The sequence below is a fragment of the Lissotriton vulgaris genome, unplaced genomic scaffold (genome assembly GCF_964263255.1).
Source record: "Lissotriton vulgaris unplaced genomic scaffold, aLisVul1.2 SCAFFOLD_799, whole genome shotgun sequence".
Taxonomy (NCBI): domain Eukaryota; kingdom Metazoa; phylum Chordata; class Amphibia; order Caudata; family Salamandridae; genus Lissotriton; species Lissotriton vulgaris.
In genome coordinates, this window is record NW_028241902.1 from 581195 (window position 1) to 603647 (window position 22453).

The 22453-nt window shown below is 43.6% G+C and overlaps 1 protein-coding gene across 1 annotated transcript in view; it reads left to right on the forward strand.

Moving 5' to 3' along the window:
- LOC147669146 (sodium/calcium exchanger 1-like) overlaps positions 1-22453 on the forward strand; it is a 592080-nt gene that overhangs the window by 306139 nt on the left and 263488 nt on the right. The gene's annotated exons all lie outside the window — the stretch shown is intronic.

Below are 22453 nucleotides of genomic sequence, written 5' to 3' on the forward strand. Positions count from 1 at the left end.
ACAAGCATTGACAAAGCCAATAGGTCTTACCCTTGAGACCTTTCGTCTCTAACAAAGGCCTTTTGTTCTTACAGTATAGCATCAACAAAAAGGAAAGAAGCATACGTTGCAAGTTGCAGGCCAGTGATGACGAATAACACCCAGATAGCAGTAGGATACAGTAACACTGCACCTCTAAGGAACATGTTCTTCCAGGTTTTCTCTGGGTGCTCATTCTACTTTCTTTTAACTTGTATGTTTTTGCCTGGAATTATGGGGCCACTTGTAAACCTAAAAGGTGGTGTTTTTGGCTTATATGGGAATACTAGCCCATCTTTAATGGAATCCAATATAGAGGTGGTGTGGGTTTCTGAAGCAGGTAGGGATGCTCTTACTGACACACTGTATACTTGTAATCTGAGTGAATCAGATATTTTGGAGTCCAGTTGGGAGAGCTTTACACGTAACCATCAGGCATTCACTATTTGGCGGTGATGTGCTCGGGACATATTTGCTTGCCTTACATCTGACTAACAAATGGCCTCCCCATAGTCCCTTTTGTTGACAGCACTAATCACATGTTGCCCTTTGCACAATCCAATGAAACATTCAATAGTGACAAACAAGGCTCACACATCTTTGTTGCGTCTGAGATTGTAATTCACTTACTTCTAATTTAAAGGATATGCTCCCTTGCCTTACAAAACTTAATTGAATCATTTATGTCATATAGACAAGCTTGCCTGCCTCCATCACCTGAGGAGTGTGTTTGCAATACCAGATGATTCATTGTTTGAATTTGATGCCTAAAAGCAATAAAAGATGTATCATATGAAGATATGATCATCATGTGAACGGGAAAGGGCAGGGCTGGCAGACCTATGCTCACAGTTGCAACGATACCAGCAGCCACATGTTGTGATCACTTGAATGGCACAGTATCGAAGTCAACAGTACGGACTACACAGTATCCTCTACCACTAAATGATCAAGATAAGTGTTTATAGGGAAGCATGGATTTAACATTCTTTAATTCACATCATTTTACCTTGGGGACACAGTAGTAGCTGATATTGTGTATTGTGACCCTTCGCTGTGAGTACTGAGGTTGACCTTTTCTAGGCAATGAAGCAAATGTTGAGACCTATGCAGTTGACATTTGAATGAAACCTTAGAAAAGCTCTGCAGTACTACAGAGAAGGTAAACAATGGACAGAAAGTTCTATAAAATCAGCACAGTAGCTTCTGGGAACATCAAACCATGTTATATGCAAGCATTGCTTCTACCAAAGAACCATTGAGGATGAGCAACATGCATCTAGAGAAGATAGGAGCATGGCCATCTGTCATGAGGTGACAGGCGGGAGTAGTTCAGGGTCTAGTCACGGACACCTACAGCAATACAGGAGCGACCCTTGCAGGTAAGAGCGGGGGTGTTCGACAGACAACGAAGAGGGAAAAATAATTATTTATTTAATTTTCCCTCATGGTCCTCTGTTGAAACCTCCCCCCACCTGGCCCCAACGCTCTTAACTGCAGGGGCCGCTCCTGCAACAATATCGACTTTAAAAAATGTAACATTTCTAAATATTAACTACCAACATATAAGCCTATAAACAGAAAAGTGAACATTTACTGTTCTTATCTCCGCATCTACTTCTACTAAATGTCACTTGCCAATATTGCCGGGTCTATATAAGCAAAGATTGATATTAAAACTTCAATGGTGTGGTAGAACGCTCTAGATTCAGTTTAAGTAAAGTAGTGTTCAAGTGATGAAGCAGACTATGCATTTCTGATGGGATTGTATTTTACTTCTCAGTCTCCAATCAGCAAAGAATGCTGAGATAATAGAGACCACGATGGTGACGAAAACACTGTTGAAACTTTCCCCTGCTTGCATCAGCCAATCAACAACCATTGCTAAAAAAATGTACAATTACTTGCTTATAGGTGCTTTCAGCCAGCTCTCTTCATTCATTGCTCTGTTGTGTGTCATTCCCATTTTAGTTCCTTTCACCACAACAGGAAGCAAGAGGCACAGGATCAGCCTCTTTAGCCATTGGCTTACCTTTCTGGGACTGATGGAATTCCACTCTTATATAATATATGTATATATATGTCTATATTCACATAAAACCCGTTCCTTTAATTGGGAGATCCCCACACCCTCCATTTTCTTGGATGGTTATAAAAATAAATACAAAAGAAATTATTTTTTTTAGTAACCCCTACCATTATTTTAATCTTACCACTGTAGTTCTTTGCCCGCCCCTAAACCTGCACCCTTACCACCCTAAACCCTTGCCCATCCTTCACCCTTGACACCTTTACCACCAATACTGTTACCTTTCCTGGGTAAAGGCATGTGTGGTAAAGGGCATATGCATGGTAAAGATATGCATGGTAAAGGCAATGCGTGGTAAAGGCATTGCCTCATAATGGATGCGTGATAAACACATTTAATTATAAAGATAGTGTTATAAAGGCTGTCTCCCTAATTGCACTAGCTTTATTCTTCCTCTCCCGCAACTAAGGTTTCAACTAGACTCTCTGTAGCATGGACTTCAGAAGACAAAAGGTAACAAAAGAGGAGAAAGTGAGATAACATGCCAATTTCACCTACTTGGTGGCTATCCTCGTGGTATTCCACATCATGTTGTCTTTTATGCCCAAAAAACGTCTTGACCTGAGAACAGTCTTGCTTACTCTCCTTATGCTAAATTTTAGTCCTTGTCAGGTTCTTCCTCTGAGTTTCACCTGATCTTAACCAAATGGATGACAAATGGGTTAGCAACCTCACAAGTCAAAAGTTACTTTTGACATATGACAGCCGTAGCACAAAGTAGGCCATTTTCATACAGCTGAAGCTCAAAATTGCCTGAGTTACAAGGTATCATGAGAACTTAGCTAAAGTCTAGTCTGAAATAATTGAAGTCATACTTTAAGGTGGCAGTGCGTAATTTGTAGAACTAAGTATGGGTACCCAAAGAACTTCTTAGGAGCAAACCGTTGATCCTGCTGACTGCCAGCCCTGAGGAATAGCAAATTTGTCTAATCTTTATTCCACCTCATGTCTCTTTCTACCACCATCCTACGCTTATTATTCCACCTCATGTCTCTTTCTACCACCATCCTACGCTTATTGTCTCTTTATCTCACTTCACTCTTGAAGGATCTTTTTCAATCCTTTCTGCGTTATCACTGTTTTCTTGTCTTTCTCCTCCTTTCTGACATTTCTGCCTTTTTTTCTTGGTCTAATGCTCATGTGATGATGAGAAATACATTTTGGTCCCTACCATTAAGTGCTAATGTCAAGGACTTGTAACCACCCACACAAATTAAGCACTGAGCTAGCCAACAGATTACCCACAGAACTGGGCACATCCCAGAGTTTATAATGGATAACATTTTTTACACACTCTAATGGAACTTCATAGGCTGCTAAGAGATTGGCGCTGATATGACAACTTATGATGGTCAATCTTGTTAACATCCCTTACACTGCATATTCTGCAAAAATGATCACAAAATCATGAGGATTAGCACTGGCTTTACTAGGCTCAAAAGAGATTTCATTGGTTGATCAGATTCCACCTGATTGCCTATTGACTGCTAGAGCTAGCATGTTATCATGGCAGCCCTCCAGCCACCCGGAGTGAATGCAGTCAGGCGAATACATAAGCCTACAGAGATTCATTAACACTTAGTAGTAGGGCAATATTAGTCATTACCACAGGTTTTTTTTTAATCTTCAAATATTTTAGGGACAAAAGAGAAGTAATAAATATTTTTCAGTCGTAAATACTTACAATTTGGAGTTTGCAGCCAAATAACTGCTTTTAGCTTTTAGTACTAATCCCATTTTAGGAGTTGGTTACTTATTACCAACACCTAAAACTGGTTTAATTCAAATCAATATCTTTACGCGATCACTTTGAAAACGGATCATAAAAGGCACAAAATACACACAAGAGTTCAAAATAGTAAGAAAAAAAAACAAACAAAAATAAAATAAACAAACATAAAATCATTATAAATATTTGATAAAAGAATAACTAAAAAGGCCAAAAAACAAGCAATAAAATATCAGTGGGTTACGCAAGACAAGTGCATTTTTCAGAAGGAGCTTACTGTTTTACAGGCATCAAGACAACCGAATTGCTACAAATATAACAGCACCAATCTACACTTGTGAAAACTGTGCTTCCTTAAAACAGGTAACAGATAAAACATTTTTGGATCAAGGTAAAATGTACATAAAAAGATAAATTGCAACAGGGTCTGTGGTAACATCTCATCACTTGGACATGCCCAAATGTCAGAGCCAGCAAATTCACAAAATAATATGATGAGCGAAGCGTTAAAATGTTTCAAACACTCACCCCCAGTCACGGATCTGAGTTTAATCCATTGAAATTTTGCCTGCTAACAGGGCTTTAAGTGGACCGGGTCTCACCGGTGCTGAGCACCGGCAGTTTATTATAGGGCGCCAGAAACGGGTCTCCATTGGGCTCTGTTTTGTGCCCTGGCACAGGCGGCCTTTTTTTTCTCCGGATTGTAGTAAACAGCAGGCACATTCATGTGCGCTGCTCACACACTTCTCACTAGTGGAGAAGTTACGGCATGACGTCATGCCCGGTGAGCATCGTAGGGGAAGGGAAATCCTTTAAAGAGGGTCATTTTCTCTCTGGATTTCCATCGTTTTTTCGAGATTCAGGAGCAGCAACATTGTTGTGCTGTCATCAGGGCTTTAAGTGGAAGCGTTTTCAATATTATATGCAAGGCATAGTTGCTGCTTATTTATCTTATGCAACTAACAACCACTGACAAAGCCAATTGTCCTGACTTGTTGTAAGTATGATGTTACTTGTATCATAAATCTGGATGCATGACAGAAGCAACAAAATACACGTAGGGCGGCACACTATGCTAAACACAGATATTTAGCTTACATGTTTTAAGCCACACCCTTAATTACATTAGCCACGCCCCTTTGAGAGACCCCCCAGTTTTTTCATCCCACTTAAAGCCCTGCTCACCACATCACTCTAGATTGGACCTAGCCATATGCAAATTAGTCTTGACCCTGTTCCCCATGGAAACATTCCATCCTGAACTGCCAGGCCAGGTCCTCTATGGACTGTAAACAACCATCCTGAGACCATTTTCGAGGTATCCATCCTCATCCGCTAGGCTAGCACGAACACAGTGGTGCAGCGAGCAAGGGACCCATGTCTGGGCATACCCATAGCCACTTAGGGTCCACATAGCAACATCCCAAAATAAAAGTGTTGAAACCTTTTAAAATACTCACCCCTTGTTACAGATCTGGGTATATACATCATTATTTTCCTCACCACGTCACCCCATTTTGGACCAGCCATATGCAAATCAGTCTTGACCATGCTCCTTATTTTAATAGTCCAGCCCCAACTGCCAGGCCAGGTCCTCCCTGGACTGCAAATAAGCATCCTGGCACCAGTTTAGTGGTATCACCCCTCATCAGCCAGGTTAGCTTGAAACCAGTGGCACAGCAAGCAAGGGACCCACATCTGGGTATAACCTTAGCCGCTTAGTGAGCACATAACAACATCACAAAATAAAATGATGGACAGAGTGTTCAAACTTTTCAAACACTCACCCCCTAGTCACAGATCTGGGTTTAATCCATCCTTATTTTCCTCACCACATCACCCCATTTTGGACACATCCAAATGCAAATCAGTCCCCAGGGAAACAGTCCAGCCCAAACTGCCATGCCAAGTGCTCACTGGACCGGAAACAACCATCTTGGGACCGGTTTCCGGGTATCACCCATCCTCAGTCAGGCTTGCTTGAATCCAGTGGCACTACGAGCAAGGGATCCGCATCTGGGCATACCCTTAGCCACTTAGGTTGCACATAGCAACATCACAAAATAAAATGACGGACAAAGTTTTGAAACTTTTCAAATGCTCACCCCAGTCACAGATCTGGGTGTAACCCATAGGTATTTTGCTCGCCACATTATCCCAAAGCCAGCAAATTGACCTTGTGGGAAACAAAGTAGCCACCAGATTGAGCCTAGCCTAAAATGGGAAAACATTGTTTGCTTCCCAGGTGGCTGGTCCCAGACTCAGGTAGGTGACCACCCCCAGCACAGTTTGTGTGAGACAGTAATCCCTGACTTCAATAATTCTCGTCCCTCTACCTTCACTCTTCCATTACAGAGAAAACACTCCCTTCTCCACCCTCTATCCACTTTACAAATATCTGAGGGTTTCTCATAGATTAACAGGCAACCTAAGAACAGGGTTGCCTCCTGAAAGTATTTAAGCGCGGTTATTCAATTCCCATAGTCACATGAGAGGCAGTCCAGAATAATCTCCCTATTAAGGTTAGCTTCATTCTTGTACCAAATTGAGCAACACAACACAAAGGGATAAATATTAACCTGGTCCTGGATTTACTCCAGACCCTTTTCCTGGTGAATAGCGAAGTGCGATTTTGATTAGGGGACCCCAAGGAGACAGTTGCACCCCCTATTGGGCACTACTAACATCTCGATAACCCTAAACCCCTGCACTATAGGTCAATAGGTGCAGACATTCTTCCTTTATATTTCAAATAAAGGAAGTATGGGTGTATAGCCAATGGAGGAGGCAAGAGAAAATACTGTACCAATCGCATGCAAGAAGCTATTCTTCCTATCATGGACACATGGGGTCCAGGTGCACGCACTGTCGTACATTATACCAAGGTACGGAAACTGAGTAACTCTCTCACTATTATCCCCCCATTGCTGATGTGCTGAGTTAAAAAAAATGTAGGCCCACAAACCATAATGAAAGGTTTAATTAACTTGGTTTTGAGCTCAAATTGCTTCATAAATAGCACAACTGAAGAAATCAGTACCTTTAAACTATTGGTAGTCCTGCCAGCAGCACAGCATCATATGGGTATAGAAGCACAGGTACGGGTTTTTTAGTAACCATCGGAACATCAGCCCCGGAGTCCATTAAAGCTGCTTCCAATCCATTTATATAAAGCAAAAACAAAATAGGTGCCATCCCACAACCCTGACGTACCCCCCATCTGACTGGAAAACTGGCTTAGAAATAGATAAGGAATTGCTATTAAAATGAGCATGTTATAGGTGGACCACCCTCTAGCCGTAGTGATTCCTAGCCATATGTATTAGTGGTTTAGGACCGAAACTGCAGTTGTAAACCTTTGTAAACGTATCAACCTCCAAGTTGGGGTGGTAACCCATTTTCAAAAGGGAAGCGGTTCCTCAAGGACACTTTGCACTTTCTAAATGTTAAAAAAAAATGTTTGCTTGGGATCGGGTAGAGGTCAGAGTGACCATTGCGGACTCTAAACCCCCCCCCCCCCCCAAAAAAAGTTTACTTTTTTGAAGTGCTGCCTGTAAGTGGTTCTGCAACAATATTTAATTGCCTAGATTGTCCTTTCCATGCTAAGATACACATTTTGAGATAATTACATTTTACTATGGAAAGCAATGAAATGTTTTTTTTGTGAAAGGATGGTTCTAATTTTCAAATGTTACATGATAGGGATTTTTAGTGTGTTTCTAAGCATGATGCTTTATGGCGAAAAAGGAAAGTGGGGCATAGGGACAGAAACTGATTTTTGCAACATTCATCTATCTATCTATCTATCTATCTAGAGACACCTATGGGTATTTGTGCGCTTTATAAGTTGTTTAAATAAGTAAAATCTATCTATCTATCTGTCTGTCTGTCTGTCTGTCTGACTGTCTGTCTGTCAAGCCATCCATCCATTCCGCTGAACGGGTAGCTGGCTGATAGGCTGGCTAAATATCTTAGTATCTGTTTTTGTTTTTCTATCTACCAATCTGTTGCTCTCTTTTTCTGTCAGTATGTCTCTTTTCGCCAGTCTGCACTTCTGTGTCGGCGAACTTGTATCTATTTTAGATGTCCCTCTCTGTCTATGCACATCTGGCTGGGTCCCTCTGGCTGTCTACCTGTTTGTCTCGTTTCCTTTTACCTTTCAGCCTCTATAAATACCCACATCTGTACCTGTCTCTGCGTTTCTATCTCTTCCTCTCTTTGTGTCTGTGATTTCCTTTTGTCAGTCAGCCTCTGCCTGTGTAGCCGTGTGTGCGTGCGTGCGTGCACGTTTATGTGTGTGTGTCAGAATGCCCCTGGATCTGTGGCTCCGCCTGACTACCTGTCTGTCTACCTTCATTACCTGTTTTTTTTTATTAGTGTTAGCCTTCGTCGCACTCATCTTTCACAGAGTAAAAATAACGTCCCATCTCTTCAATCCGAGAACCACCTATCTGTTGACTCCCGTGAGCAGGAACAAATGCAGTTCTGTTTTCCTTTGTTCTTCGGGCATCGATTCAGTCGAACAAGCTTTCATTACAGTGCCGCAGGATTCATTACCATGGAGAGGAGCATTTCATTTCTGTCCTTGGGGCTGCCAACAAGCAGCCAGTTGCTCCCACTGTGTTGCAGTGCGGGTTCTCTTAAGGGTAATGGGCTGCCCGGTGGGGGGGGAGGTGGGGGGGGTGGACTTTTAATCTGCTTAATGGCGCAGCCTTTGTCTCAGCAGTCCCCTTGATTTAATTATAGCTGCCGCATGGCTCTGTACCAGTCTTTCCCAAGTCAATAATCATGTGAATAATAGGGCACTTTAATCAAGAAAAGGCCTTGGCAAGCAGTTACAGGCGGTAATAAATGCAAGGGAGTGTGGATAAGCTCTTGCGTGCTCATTGAATGCATGCACTGCAGACAGTGATCGTAAGAGATCACTTCCGGGCTGGCGACTCTGTGAATCCCCTAGTGGGAAGCCACTTCCGGCCAGATCCAGTGGGGCTGGGTCAGCTCTTGGTTCCATTTTCAGTTGACCATTCACAAATGGTTTCTAATGCAACTTGTGTTAAGAAATACCAGCAAAAACCGGAAGATCCCGTCATTAACCAATAAGCAGTTCCGAGAACAACTGACAATAGATTCACAGAGCTTTGGTTGGTGTTTAACAACCCCAATGAAAAAGGCTGGTTTCAGTAGAAAGCCTATGAAAACTGTTAGCTTGATTTCCCCCACTTCCATGGTCTATAAAGAGAGTGAAAAAGCCATACCATCAATGATACAGCAGGATACCTATTATGTTAAGGGGTCACTTTCCCTGTTGGCGCCCAGCGCACCTTAAAACAGGTGCGCCGGACCCAAAAATTACATGGAATGCGCTGACCCCAGGGTAGCATATTCAGGTGAAAAAAGGAGTGGCTGTTTTAAAGCCGCTCTGGGCTTTCCCAGTGCTGACGAAAACCCGCCTGCACTTTTAAAGGGGATTAGCGATCCACTTGCAGGTGTGTGCAGTGAGTGACTGCACCGGTCCGCAAGGGGATGTCTGGGGGACCATGGGACCACCTTTCCCCACTCCAGAGGGCTGCCGCCAAGAGGCGCACTGACAATGCGCCGCCTCCTGATAGCTTCTTTGCCTTCTCACCCGCATCTGTAATATGGCGCAGACGCTGAGGCAAAGGGATTCCCTCATTTGCATGGGGCACATCCCTGTACAAATGAGGGACCACTCCCTGAAGATAGCACTGGTGCTTTTTGTGTGTGCACCAGCGCTATTGGTATTACAGGAGGGGCTGCACAAGCGTCTGTGTCCCCTTCCATTATACCAAAGTACCCCATGGCACGCATAGCGAGCGCAAACGCATGTTGCGCCCCCGGGGCACTTTCATAATACGGCCCCAGGTGTTGTACCACCAGGGCCAGAAGTATGAAGGACCTACTGAACCCCAATTATGGCAGTCTTTGTTTACTATCTAATGCAATGGGGTTCTTTTCCGTGCTTGCATCTTGGCCCATGGCATCCTTGCTAAGCCACTGCAGGGAAGACGCTGACAAAACACACACGCCAGCAGTGACACACAATGGCCGATATAAGCCCGTAAAATGGCCTTTAATGGGGAGTCATGGTCAAGGAGCTGGGTTATCCAGGGACAAGGCCCTAATAAATGATCATATCTTCCTAGTGAAGTTGGATCACTGTATGTTTTGTTCAGCCTCGTTTAAATGTTTATAACATAAGATGTGTATTTTTAAAGCGCACGTACATCCAGAAGGGTATCTTATTGCTGAATAACAGATTTTTATTGTTGCTCAAGGCAATGGTACTCATTTTATTGACCTCAGATGGATGAAAGGCTGAGTGAACTAACAGGGCTTTGATCCTGTGACCCTGGGTTGAACACAGGGTCCTGCAGTCCACTGAGCCACCAGACCCAGATGAAAGTTCTCATTTGATCAAAGTATATTCTCAGCTTTTAGAACAAATTGAAAGGCTAGGGGAAAGGAAGCCTTTCTCTCACACAGAACGGTAGGCGTGATGTAGCGCCCAGAAGCAGAAATTTAGCAGAGATGGAGGTTACAAAAAGATGTATTCAAGACGCGCCCCATGCTCCCTCCAGAGAATCTCTGTTCTTTTCTACATTTTTTAACACAACTACCTTTGCCCAACGGAAATAGCAATTATATTATTGCCCACAGAAGCATGAAGAGCCGCGTTTGTCCATCAGCAGGTGAAGCTGTGACCTGCATTCTTCAGACAGATTGCTGCAGGGAAGCCTGAACTCACTGCCCTGCGGCATTTCACTTCAAAGGGTTAGCAGAGTGGCCTGGCCTCTTCCACTGTTTCTCATTTCTAGTTTTGTAGGAATTATTTCTTAGGGGCAAAACCAAATGGGCAGTGTACAGTGCAGGTCTATGGGTCATTACCGGGGTAGGCACCTGCACCTACCTTTACATCAAAGGCTTGTACCTGATATGTAGCGTGAAGAGTAGGAATTCCCAACAGGGTGGGTTTAAAAAAATACTCACTAGTCAGGTTGTAACCTCTGAAGAAGGTCCATTCAAGACAAACCTTCACACGTGTCATTAAAAGAACTTGGCTTCTCTTAACTTTGGGCTTCCACAACCTGCGGAAATGTATACCAGCTTCATTTCTTAGTTAGAACAATAAAATGCAGCAGCAGAATATCAAGGTAGAAGTGGAAGAGAGGGGATGGATGGTCCTTATGGAGACCACGAGGTGCTGTGCATCTAACTACAAGACCTGTACAAGAAGTTTTGATTCACCATTCAGATTAGCATTTTGCTGTTGGCCTCTCTGTCCCCAAGAAACTCAATTTTCGCCGCTTTACCTTGCTACTTACACACCTGCCAACTTCAGCATTTTTTTTTACTGTGTGAGTAGGGGGGGGCTGGAGAGGCAGGGCTTCAGTCTGAGAACTGCCTGGCAGGCTCTTTTGCACCCCTGCAAGAAATAAAATAAAGAAAAGCTTGCTTGCTTGCGGCTGATCCATGGTGTCGCAAAAGGGGGTTGGGGGTGGTCAGCCCTGGGTGGCATGAGTTTTGGGAGAGGCCAGCCACTTCCCGCTCTTACCTGCATGCATCATGGGTTGGCAAACACAGGAATCATCAGCTACCCCCTCTCTGACCAGCAACAATCTAGCTGTGCCACTGCTGCTGCTGATGTACTAGAGGACTGGGGGAGTGGGGTTTCCACACCTCTTAATTGACAACGGCTGCTTAGAGCCTCAAAGGCTAGCTGAAAATTCCCCCGATTGCAGGGGTTTCCAGACCCCTTTCCCTTCCCCTGGTGATATTGGCTCCTCACAGAGTTGACATGAGAATTGAGTTGATAACGTATGACTGTAGGCTGGTCTGCATTTGCCATGATATAGTGGTGGCATCCCAACACTCTTCCCTTCACTCGAGTTATGAAAGTGTCAGCCCTTCATACATACATACAGTACCGGATTCTAGAAGTGCCCTGGGGGAGCAACAGGCGTTTGCGCCTGTGTTGTGCTCACCCGGGGCACTTGGGTATTACAGGAGGGGCAGCAAATGCTTATATGTCCCCTTCTGTAATACCGATAGCGCTGGTGCGCATAAAATGCCAGAGCTATCTTCAGAGGGCATTCCCTCATGTGCATGTTGATGTGGCCCCATGCAAATGAGGTAATCTCTTTGCTTTTACAACATATTACCGACCCAAGCGTCGAGGCAAAGAAGCTGTCTGGAGGAGGACTGACAGTGCACCACTTAGGGGGTCCCATGGACCCTCCAGATATTCCCTTGTGGGCGGGTGCAGTCACTCACTGCACGTGCCTGCATGGGGATTCATATTCCCCCTTAAAAGTGCAGACATGTTGCTGCCTGCATTCTGAAAACACGGAGCTGCTTCAAAACAGCCGCTCAGTTTTTCACAGGAATGCGCTTCCCTGGGGGCAGCACAAGTGTGGCGCCTGCCTTGGTAGCAGCGCTTTCACCGTAATGTGGCGCATTTTTATTGTTTGTGCTGCGTGCACCTTTTCAAAGGTATGGCTGGTGCAAGCAATGAAAATGCCCCATTTGCATAATACGGGCCCGGGTAGATATCCGATTGGGAGTAAGGCCAGCACACTCCTAACCAGAAACCACCATGCTGGGGAGTGCATGGTTCCTAATACTTCATCTCTATGTGCAGGCCATGTTTTTCTTTATATTTCAAAACGTTCATATGTATGAAAAAGCAACCATACATAACTAGTGGGTTAACGTTTGTGGGTTAATATATACTTACCATATATATATCCGAGTCTCCTTCTTCGCCGGCACTGAGGGTTGGAAGTGGCAGGAGTTTTGAGCTTGATATATGTATATACTGTATATATACTTCACTTCACAGTATTTTGGTAAGCAATATTGTGACTATATTTGCAACATGATATTCTGACATACAACTAGCTGCAGTGGACAGTGTGGAACATGATGATCAAAGGTGGTTTGAATCATGATTATCGTACTCAGCCTCCAGCCTCTGTGAGGTCACACAAGTGCGTGACATTGAGGTGCGTTTTGCTGCCTAGTGGCAGTTCAGTTTGTAAACCATGCCATATAAATGTAGTCAATGTTGTCTATATAATTAAGGTTTAAACCTTTTTGAGTACTAGAACAGTGGCACAGGGGCGACAACAGTACTCACAATGAAGTCAGATGAAAGGTTTTTCTGGAATTTAGTACGTTGAATGAAGGAGAGGGTAATCTTATGGCCCCAGGAGCTGATGTTATATGTAAAAAACGTACATAAAAATAAATTCATATTCATCCAGTGATATAAAAAATGAATATGTATATTTGATAGCTTAATTCATATTTGTCTTCCTGTGCCCACATTGATCAATGAATTTATTGAGATTGTACGAGGTTTATTTAGATGTGTGACTGTCATGTGGAAAATGTGGAATTGATATATCATTGCAATACATTGTTTGGTTATCAGATTTTAATTAGCTGCAGTGTTTAAGAATACACTATGTGTGAATGCATGTATGATGGGTTGACTGCCTAATGAGTGAGTACGATTACCTAAGGGAAGTAGTTCTTTCTGGTCAGTTTGTAAAGCTTTCCATATAAATGTAGTTAATGTTGTCTATAAAATGTGCCTTCCCCACAGATTCTGTTTACCAGATAATATTTGCATACAAAACCCTCTACCTGACATGTCAGGTAAATCAATAGTGTGTTTTGCTCTGTAGACAACTAATCTTCCTAAACATGCTGATGTACCTTTGTTCCTTCTATCAGTAAGTAAAAGCTTGAGATCATTTCTTTCTGAGTTTCCAAACTAATTTATGGCATTCCAGGAAAGGTCAATTCGCATCTCTTTCCTTTGTAGCCTTTTCATTTGTGGGTATCAGACATCTTGCAATTTCTTGCTGTCCTTTAAGACTGTATCAGAGTTTCTGCTAAAAAGAAAAAAAAATAACATTAACAGGGGTAGAAAGATGGGTGACGTTTAATTTTGTTGTGTGTTGTGTATTACTTTTGACGGATTACTTATACTAGGCATACTACATTTTACAGATTTTTCAAGTAATTTTTCTCTGTAAGGATGTATCTAGCACAGAAAAAGTAAACATAAGCACCAGTTGAAGACTTCTTGAGAATAGAATGTTTTATTCCAGAAGAAATGTTTCTTAGCAAGATACTTTCTACTTTAACCAGTCTCTCATGAGCAAAAACCTCGTGCCACATCATGTTCTCTTAAATGGAAAAAAATCACACAGGAGTCATCAAAATATGACTTTAGGCGTAAGTAATGTCTGATACGTTCATATAGTGCTTACTTTTTGCCGGTGGTCGCAGATGGTGGGCAGCTGCACTCAGTTTTGGGGCCCAGGACTTATTTTATTTACATCGTCACATTTTGAACCAGAGAAAGTGAGGAAGCTACAGAAAGGGGAGAAAAAAAAGAAAGAAAAACAAAAGAAAACAATGACAATCGGAGAGAGTGAGACTAAAAAGACCAATAAAGTGTTAGATAATGAGACAGGAACCTTAGGTGGTGGGAGAAAGAGGCATGAGTTGCTCTCAGGAGGACTGCTCACCCTGGGTATTCGTAAACTCCTGCTTACGGCAGAAGCAGGGGCAGACTTCTAAGAACAACTTTGGGCCGTGCATTAATGTGTGTATATATATATATATATATATATATATATATATATATATATATATATATATATATATATATATATATATATATATATATATATATATATATATATATATATATATATATATATATATATATATATATATATATATATATATATATATTTGTGTGCAAATTAAGCACTCTATTACACACTTGCCTTCTGAGGGCCGTTGGAGTTCACTGATTCTGAATCTAAAATCCTCCATTTTATTCACCGTGTTATCACCGTAGGTTCTTCGGACACGAATCCTAGCACTAAAACGATCACCATTCGGTAAGGTGTATTTACCCCCCTGTCTGCCCTTCTCCTCTGTTCCACCCTCCCATCCGCCTTCACCCTCTCGAGCGCGCTCTGTGATGCCTGGTAACCCGGCTATTACAACATCATAAATACCGGAAGAGTTAAATATTGCCTTCAAAATAATTGCAACACTATTGACAGCATGTTTCCATGGAGATCGGCAGCCACACACTCTGTGTGACTCTGTGCGTCGCGAGCAGCTGTCCTTGACATATTGAGGGCAAGGCTCAGGAGACACTGTCAGAGTTCTATGCTGTTAATGTCGAGGTTATGGGTGGAGACCGAAGAGACAGCGCCAACCGCCTGTCTGTTTGTGGTTAAATTAATATTTTGTATTTGTTTCCCATGGCTGCTGCCACTGCTTTCAGCTGTTGGCGGAAAAGTTGGATGTCTTAATAGAACGTTGGTACGATGGACGTAAATAGTGAACAGAGACCTTATAGATGTATACGAACAATGCATATGTCCGCTTCATTTCTTGAATAATAAAATAAAATAAAAATGTGCAGTCAGCGTTATTGAATGCTGTGCCAAATAACTTTGTAACCCAAAGGAGTTAGGTCCATCAGGGTGTGGGGTAGGCTGGACCCTTTTCTTTAAACACAAAACCACAAAACTGTGCCTACACCCCCCTTGTTTCAATACAAATAACTTGGCGCCTTTGAAAAGCAGTGGGACAATGTGAGAGGATGCCACGCGCGTCTTCAAGCTTGCAGGACATTTTTGTATTGTCTGCATATGTGTGATCTGCAATCTTGTAAGAGCCTAAGAAGTCAGCCAGGAGGGCCATGTATGTATTATTAATATTGGTGGAAGGGTTTAACCCTGCAATACATCACAAATAAGGGACTCATTCTAAAATTTCAGACCTAATAGGAAATGATCAATAGAGTGTTTGTGTTACTTGCACTTCCATTGTACTTCTCGGACATTGGTGTGCCCTGGTATCTCCAAGGCCTACAGCTATAAAAAGAAAGGCTTTTAAAACATAACATCCTGGACCTACATTGGATATTCCTGAAACAGAACCCTTCATGCGTATGTGCTCATCCGTCAGCAACATATGGACTTACCTAGGTGCCGTCTGTGGTGGCCGCACTCACAAATACAGTTTCAATCAATCAATCAAGCATTTGTATAGCGCGCTACTCACCAGAGGGTCTCAAGGCGCTTGGGGAGTGGCGGGGGGGGCGTCCGCTACTGCTCGAACAGGCAGGTCTTGAGCTGATTCCTGAAGGCGAGGTGGTCCTGGTTCAGGCGGTGGTGGATCGGGAGAGAGTTCCAGGTCTTGGCGGTGAGGTAGGAGAAGGACCTTCCCCCTGTGGTGGCTCTTCGGATGCGGGGGACGGCGGCGAGGGCGTGGCCGGTCGATCGAAGCTGGCGTTTGGGAGCGTAGGAATTGAGGCGGCTGTTGAGGTATCCTGGGCCTTGGTTGCACAGGGCTTTGTGTGCGTGGGTGAGGAGACGGAAGGTGATTCTCCTGTTGACCGGGAGCCAGTGCAGGTCTCTCAGGTGTCCGGAGATGTGGTTGCGACGGGGATGTCCAGGATGAGTCGTGCTGAGGTGTTCTGGATCCGCTGGAGTCTCTTCTGGAGTTTGGCGGTGGTTCCGGCGTAGAGGGAGTTGCCGTAGTCCAGTCGGCTGGTGACGAGGGCCTGGGTGACCGTCTTCCTGGTTTCGGTGGGGATCCACCGGAAGATCTTGCGTAGCATGCGTAGGATGTTGAAGCAAGACGAGGAGACGGCGTTGACTTGTCTGGTCATGGAGAGGGAGGAGTCCAGGATGAAGCCCAGGTTGCGTGCATGGTCTGTTGGTTTGGGTGCGCTGCCTAGGGTGGGGGGCCACCAGGAGTCGTCCCAGGCGGAGGGTGAGGATCCCAGGATGAGGACTTCCGTCTTGTCCGAGTTCAGTTTCAGGCGGCTGTTCTTCATCCATTCGGCTACCTCTTTCATCCCTTCGTGTAGGTTGGCTCTGGCGGTGGCGGGGTCGTTGGTGAGGGAGAGGATCAGCTGGGTGTTGTCGGCGTAGGAGATGATGTTGAGGTTGTGCTGGCGTGCGATGGTTTGAAATACTGCAGTTGCCATTAAAAAGTCTGCAGTCACTACTTATAATTGTTTAATTATTTGTTAAGCGCACATATGCCTAGACTTCAAGGGCCAGGAAAGATAGGAGATAAATGAGCAGAAGAGAGATAAAATCACACTGCTGATATAAGTGGGTCTTCAATGTCTTATGGAAGGAACACTGGGGGAGGGGATTCCTCTGAAAGCTTGTTCCATTCTCTTGTCAGTTTTACAGAAAAAGTTCTCTCCTTTGAGTTTTTTTGATGTTCCTTGAATAGCCAGCTGCAAAGGCTTCTTGATCTCAATGTTCTAGGCGGTTAATATAGCATGAGATTGTTCATTAACAACTGCAGGCGGGGATTTAAAGAACGCGATGGACTGTGACTATAGTCTTGAATAGGACTAATTTCCTTACCTGCAGCCAATGAGGTGGGTTACTGAATTCCATGAAACCTAGACCATCAAAAAGCAAGTGGGTTGTGTATTTAACTTTACCCCTACACTCCAGACATCACAATATGGAGGGTATCAAATTGAGCTACGCTCCCTGGCTACATGCCACACTCACACAATATGAATATTGCTGGAGACATCAGCTGTCCGTAAAATAAACCATAACTCAATGCTTACAGAAAACCTCTTAGGATTGCGACGGTCTTTCAAAGCCATTGACAATGTTATTTTGGATAAGATTATTAGACTTAACATAATCTTTAACCCGTTTAGAGCGTCGAACGTTCAGCGCCCAGTGCTGAACGTTCGAATAACGGGTGGGGCCGCGTCGGCCAACGGACGTGCGCAGCACTTCCAAGGTAGTGCACGCGACGACCGTTGGCCGACGGCAGCGCTTAAGGGGTTAAAAATTAACCAGAAAACTCCTTTGGGACAGGATTTATTGAATAAAAGGGCACTGCCAAGAAAGAAGCTGCTCTTAAGAGCAATCATGCCACCCATGTCTTTGTATCCTTGCTGTTTGCGGTTGCATTCTCAAGTCGCCTGACACCATTCGGATGCACTCTTTTTATTTCTGTTTCTATAAAAGTGTTGTAAATGATCCAATTTACATATCACAAATACGAAGGTTGTAGATGAGTTAAGGAAACTATTTCCTGGAGCCGCCAGAGATGATAAATTACTACAGACATTCTGCCGTCAACTGTGACCAAGACATTTCGTTAGAGGCCAGGATTTTCAACCTTCTGGGTATTCAATTACCCTGCAAGATGATGGCCCACTTTTTGATATATAGCGATAATGTGTGATTTTGGCTCCTTCATTTGTTAACTGCATGTAGGTCTAGGCTTCAAGGCCAAGAAAGGAAAAAGATACATCAACAGGAGAGATAAAATAAGTAAGCCAAATTTAGGTCATACGGGTGTACCAATTGCTTTGTCACAATTTATACATTTATACAGCATGAATTTGTTCATTAACAGCTGCTCGGCGGCGCTGAGCAGAATGCAGTGGGTTATGACCATCATCTTGAATAGAGCTACTTCCCTTACCTGCAGCCAATAACGTTGGATAAAAACTGGCAAGATGAGACGAAACTCTCGGGCACCCATATTTAACCAGTCTCCGTCATTCTGAACCAGCTGCAGCTGTCACCCGATGGATGCCTATCGAAGTTGTAAACTACACCAGAGAATGTGTGAATTTCCAAGTCAAGTTAAGTACACACTCTCTCAGCCAAAAAAAAGTAATGCAAGTTTCTCTCCAAATGCCAATACAGAATCCTATGGCATCATTTCAAAGAATGTATTGTGACTACACTCTGCTTCTAGCTGGGAGGCACAATCACCTTAAGCATTTAGAACTTATTATTTGAAAGATTGACCACTCCCACTCTTCTTGGGCCTCCTTCAATCTAACAAAAAGCAGGACTTAAAGGGGGGATCGGTGTGTGTTTGTGTTTCTCTATCCTTCTCGCTCTCTTTTACGAGGTGTAGACCACAGTATGCGGACCAAGTGATCTTCATAATGTTGGTTTGCACCCAGCCGCGGCCCGTGCAGGTAAGATCGTTGGGGCCGGGTGTGAGGGGTGGGATTTCGACGGACGATGATTAAGGAATATTGAATAACTCATTAATTTTCCCTCTGTGGTGTCTGCCGAAATCCCTACCGCCTGCCCGCCCCCCCACCGCTCTTACCTGCACGGGCTGCGGCGGTAGGCACTCACTCAACCAAATATACATGATCGCTGTAAGGACAACATAGGAGCAATATCCATAATGTGTTTGGATATTTTAGAATTAAACTATTTAAAATCTCAAAGTGCAGAAACATTCACATTGGTCCTCTGAATAACTTCCCTCCGTATCAAAGTTTACGTGGGATTGAAATAGAAAACTCACAATTCATTGCAGTCAGTGTATGAGTGTGTATTTGTTTTTGATCTCTGGATAATTCCTAGTGGGTTTTAGAAGAACATATCACAGTTATATTTAACAAATTCTGATATCTACAAATAAGGAGAGCTTCTCATCACTTGTAGGAATCCTTAGCTCCCCAAGGGCTGCTGAAAATTGAGCTCATAGACGCCAGTTCTCCAAATCTATTTCGAGCTCCTCAGGCTAAATTGAGAAATAATGTGGTTTTCCCATGAGGAGCTGAAGAGCTTAAAGGAATCAAAATTGTGTTTAACCAGTCCTTTCTTTTGCAGCCCCCATCATGTTAATATTTTCTTTGAAACGTGGTTTTCAAGGAAAAGTAAAGTACTAACACTATTGCAAGATTTGTAAAAACTGAAAGATTCGTTGGTATGTGTGATAAAAAGAAAAATATACAATTTTTACCGATCATATTTTTTGATCTACATTCTTTCACCAAGTTCATTCATTTTTCAGTTCATTAATTAGCTGTGTTTCATTTCATGAGCATTCTCAATTACTCCTTCATTAAGTGACACTGACCAGTCCAGGAACAGTTTATTGTTGCCAAGCATGACAAGCTTATCTTACTTTTTTATTTTCTTGGTTTTTAAATAATCTGAAATGGGAATCTGCATAAAGGCAGCCAGGCCTCACATTTTGTTTATGCACCGATTGTATCACATTTATTAGCTATCATAGAAATAGATTTTCATAATTTATTGGTTCGGGATGAGGAGAACGTGCATTTAAGTTTTTGTTGCTTGCTATTGGGCAATAGCCATTTAAAACTCGTTCACAGTAACAGAAGGGGGGGTGGGCACCTTTTTACTTGACCATTTGTCATTGAACTATGTTAACACATCAGAAGCACGCAGATATCAATTAGGGCTAGCCGAGGGAGGAAACTGCTGCACCTGGCATGCTCTTTGGTACCATTTGTTCAGCCCTTGATACCCCTGCCTTCAAGGGCGTGAAGCAAGTGATAGAACAAGGAGTGAACACTCCGACGGTTTCACTCCTTACAGTTCTGTGGCCCCGCTGAAACGTTGGTGCAGAGGAGTCTACATTGTGATGGGATGTATGACATCACAACACATGCTTTTACATCGCATGCTTTTACATCGCAAGTTTTACAACGCATGCCTTTACAACGCATAGAGTTGAGGGGTGCTGGATAGTGAATAGTTTAATTTACTATTCCAACTCCAGTCCCCGTGGATAGTAGGGAAGGTGTTGGATAGTAAATTAAATCTATTCCCTATCCTAGAGCGCCCCCCAGTGCAATGCGTTGTAATGTTTTGCGCTGTAAAAGTTGCGATGTAAAAGCACTTTGTGGTAAAAGTTGGGTTGTAAAGGATGTTTCCCTTGTCCTGACATCAGATAGTGTGCAATGTCACTCAGGGCCGGACTGGGAACTGAAACCTGCCCTGGCAAACTGCTCGTCCGGCCCCCTGAGGATGTTGAGGGGGGTGTGGTCGAGCTGTTTGCTACGGCCGGTCTTGGCCGAATTTGTTACAGGGGCCAATATTGCCAGCCCTGGTAACAAAAACGCACCGCAGGGCCTAAAACTGGCCCTCACTCTGACGGTACACAGGGGAAATGCCCGGTGTTCGTTATGGCCAGTCCGGCCCTGATGTCACTTATGTATCCGAGAGCTCTGGACTGGGTCCGGAACATGGCCCCCAATGTACTTTGCAGGGGGGCCCCTCGAGTTTTGTTACGCCACAGTTTCATGTGGCATTTTGAGGAATCAACATCCATGCGCAAAAATGTCATTTAGGTATGAGATGCAGTAATCACATTTTAGAGGTCCGATTTCCCACAGGTATATATAAAATAATATGACTATATACAGACAAAAAAAGGCACAAAGCATGCACAAACTTAAAAAAAGCTCGCTGAAGCTAGCTATATGTTTACATAGCTTGAAAAAGTGCATTAAAAGTCATGCAATGCATTTCTAATAGCAACATGCCGTTAAATGCACGTCTGCAAGGTTACTCACTTGTTGCCAGAGAGAGCTGCTGTGGATTGCAAAGGAAACCGAATCGCTGGCCACATCCTTTGGAGACAGCAGAGGAGGGTTATAGAGTTCTCTCTCTACTGCTTTAGCAGATACAAGGTCGTTGGAGTCATTTTACCGTTGTTGTGCATTGATACTACCGTCAGTTGTGAGAGCACTAATGGTAAATACAACTACTGGCAGAGGGCAGCATGTTCAAAGTACCCCCACAAAGCACCGATCCCCAACAGGGACCCTCTACAATATTCATGGAATGGCTAATAAGTTCAATCACTGCTCCTATCAACAGTGCCAAGATCTAGAGCAAGCCAAGAAAGCCATCAACCCTAGACGTGGTGGAGAGGCTCAAACTGTTCTGTAATCCGATGGCAGACTTCAACGCCGTAGGAGTGGTGGACAATTGTGAATTGTGTTTCAAAATGAACAGTATTGAAAGCATAGCAAGTTGAGCCACCAAAGCCACGACCCACACTATGCTAGATTGGGGCCCCCCCTAATTTTTACATTAACAAATACCAAAAGCAAATACTTTTCTTATATCCTCATCATTTTGGCCATGTTTGAGAATCTTTCATGAGTAAGTCAATAACTCTAATCTGATGAGCAGTGTTCTAAATGGATTAGTAAATAGAATATATATACCAAGCTAATGTTAATTTCAAATTAAACTTGAGTTCTTGATGTGTTTATTTTAGAGTGTTTTTGTTTGCTATCTGGTGAATCTGGTGATTCAGTTTAGAAATTCAAGAGCCCCCAAATGCTTTCAGATGAACGTAGGAAGATATGTTCACCTCAGTTCAGAAATGACTAAACGGACGGACTCCTCATTCGAAATTAGATTTGTCAATTTCGGCAACTAGTTTCAAAACGAGCAAGTAGGACCATAAGGCGAGGTAAGGCAGCCTGTAATTATGGTTTCACCAAGAAGGGGCAGCAGAGGGGCCAAATGTAGTTAGAAGCATGATTAAAATGCTCTTTTGTGTGGGTCTGGAGCAGGCCCGGACTGGCCATAGCGGGCACCGGACAATCCCCCGGTGCGCTGCAAGGGTGGGACCGGTTTTGAGCCCCAGGGGGCTGATTTTGTTACAGGGCCGGGCAACAAAATCGGCTGAAAACCGGCCCTAGCAAAGCGCTTGGTGGCACCTCCACCCCCCCCCCCCCCAATGTGGGGAGGGGTGGGGGGGGCGAG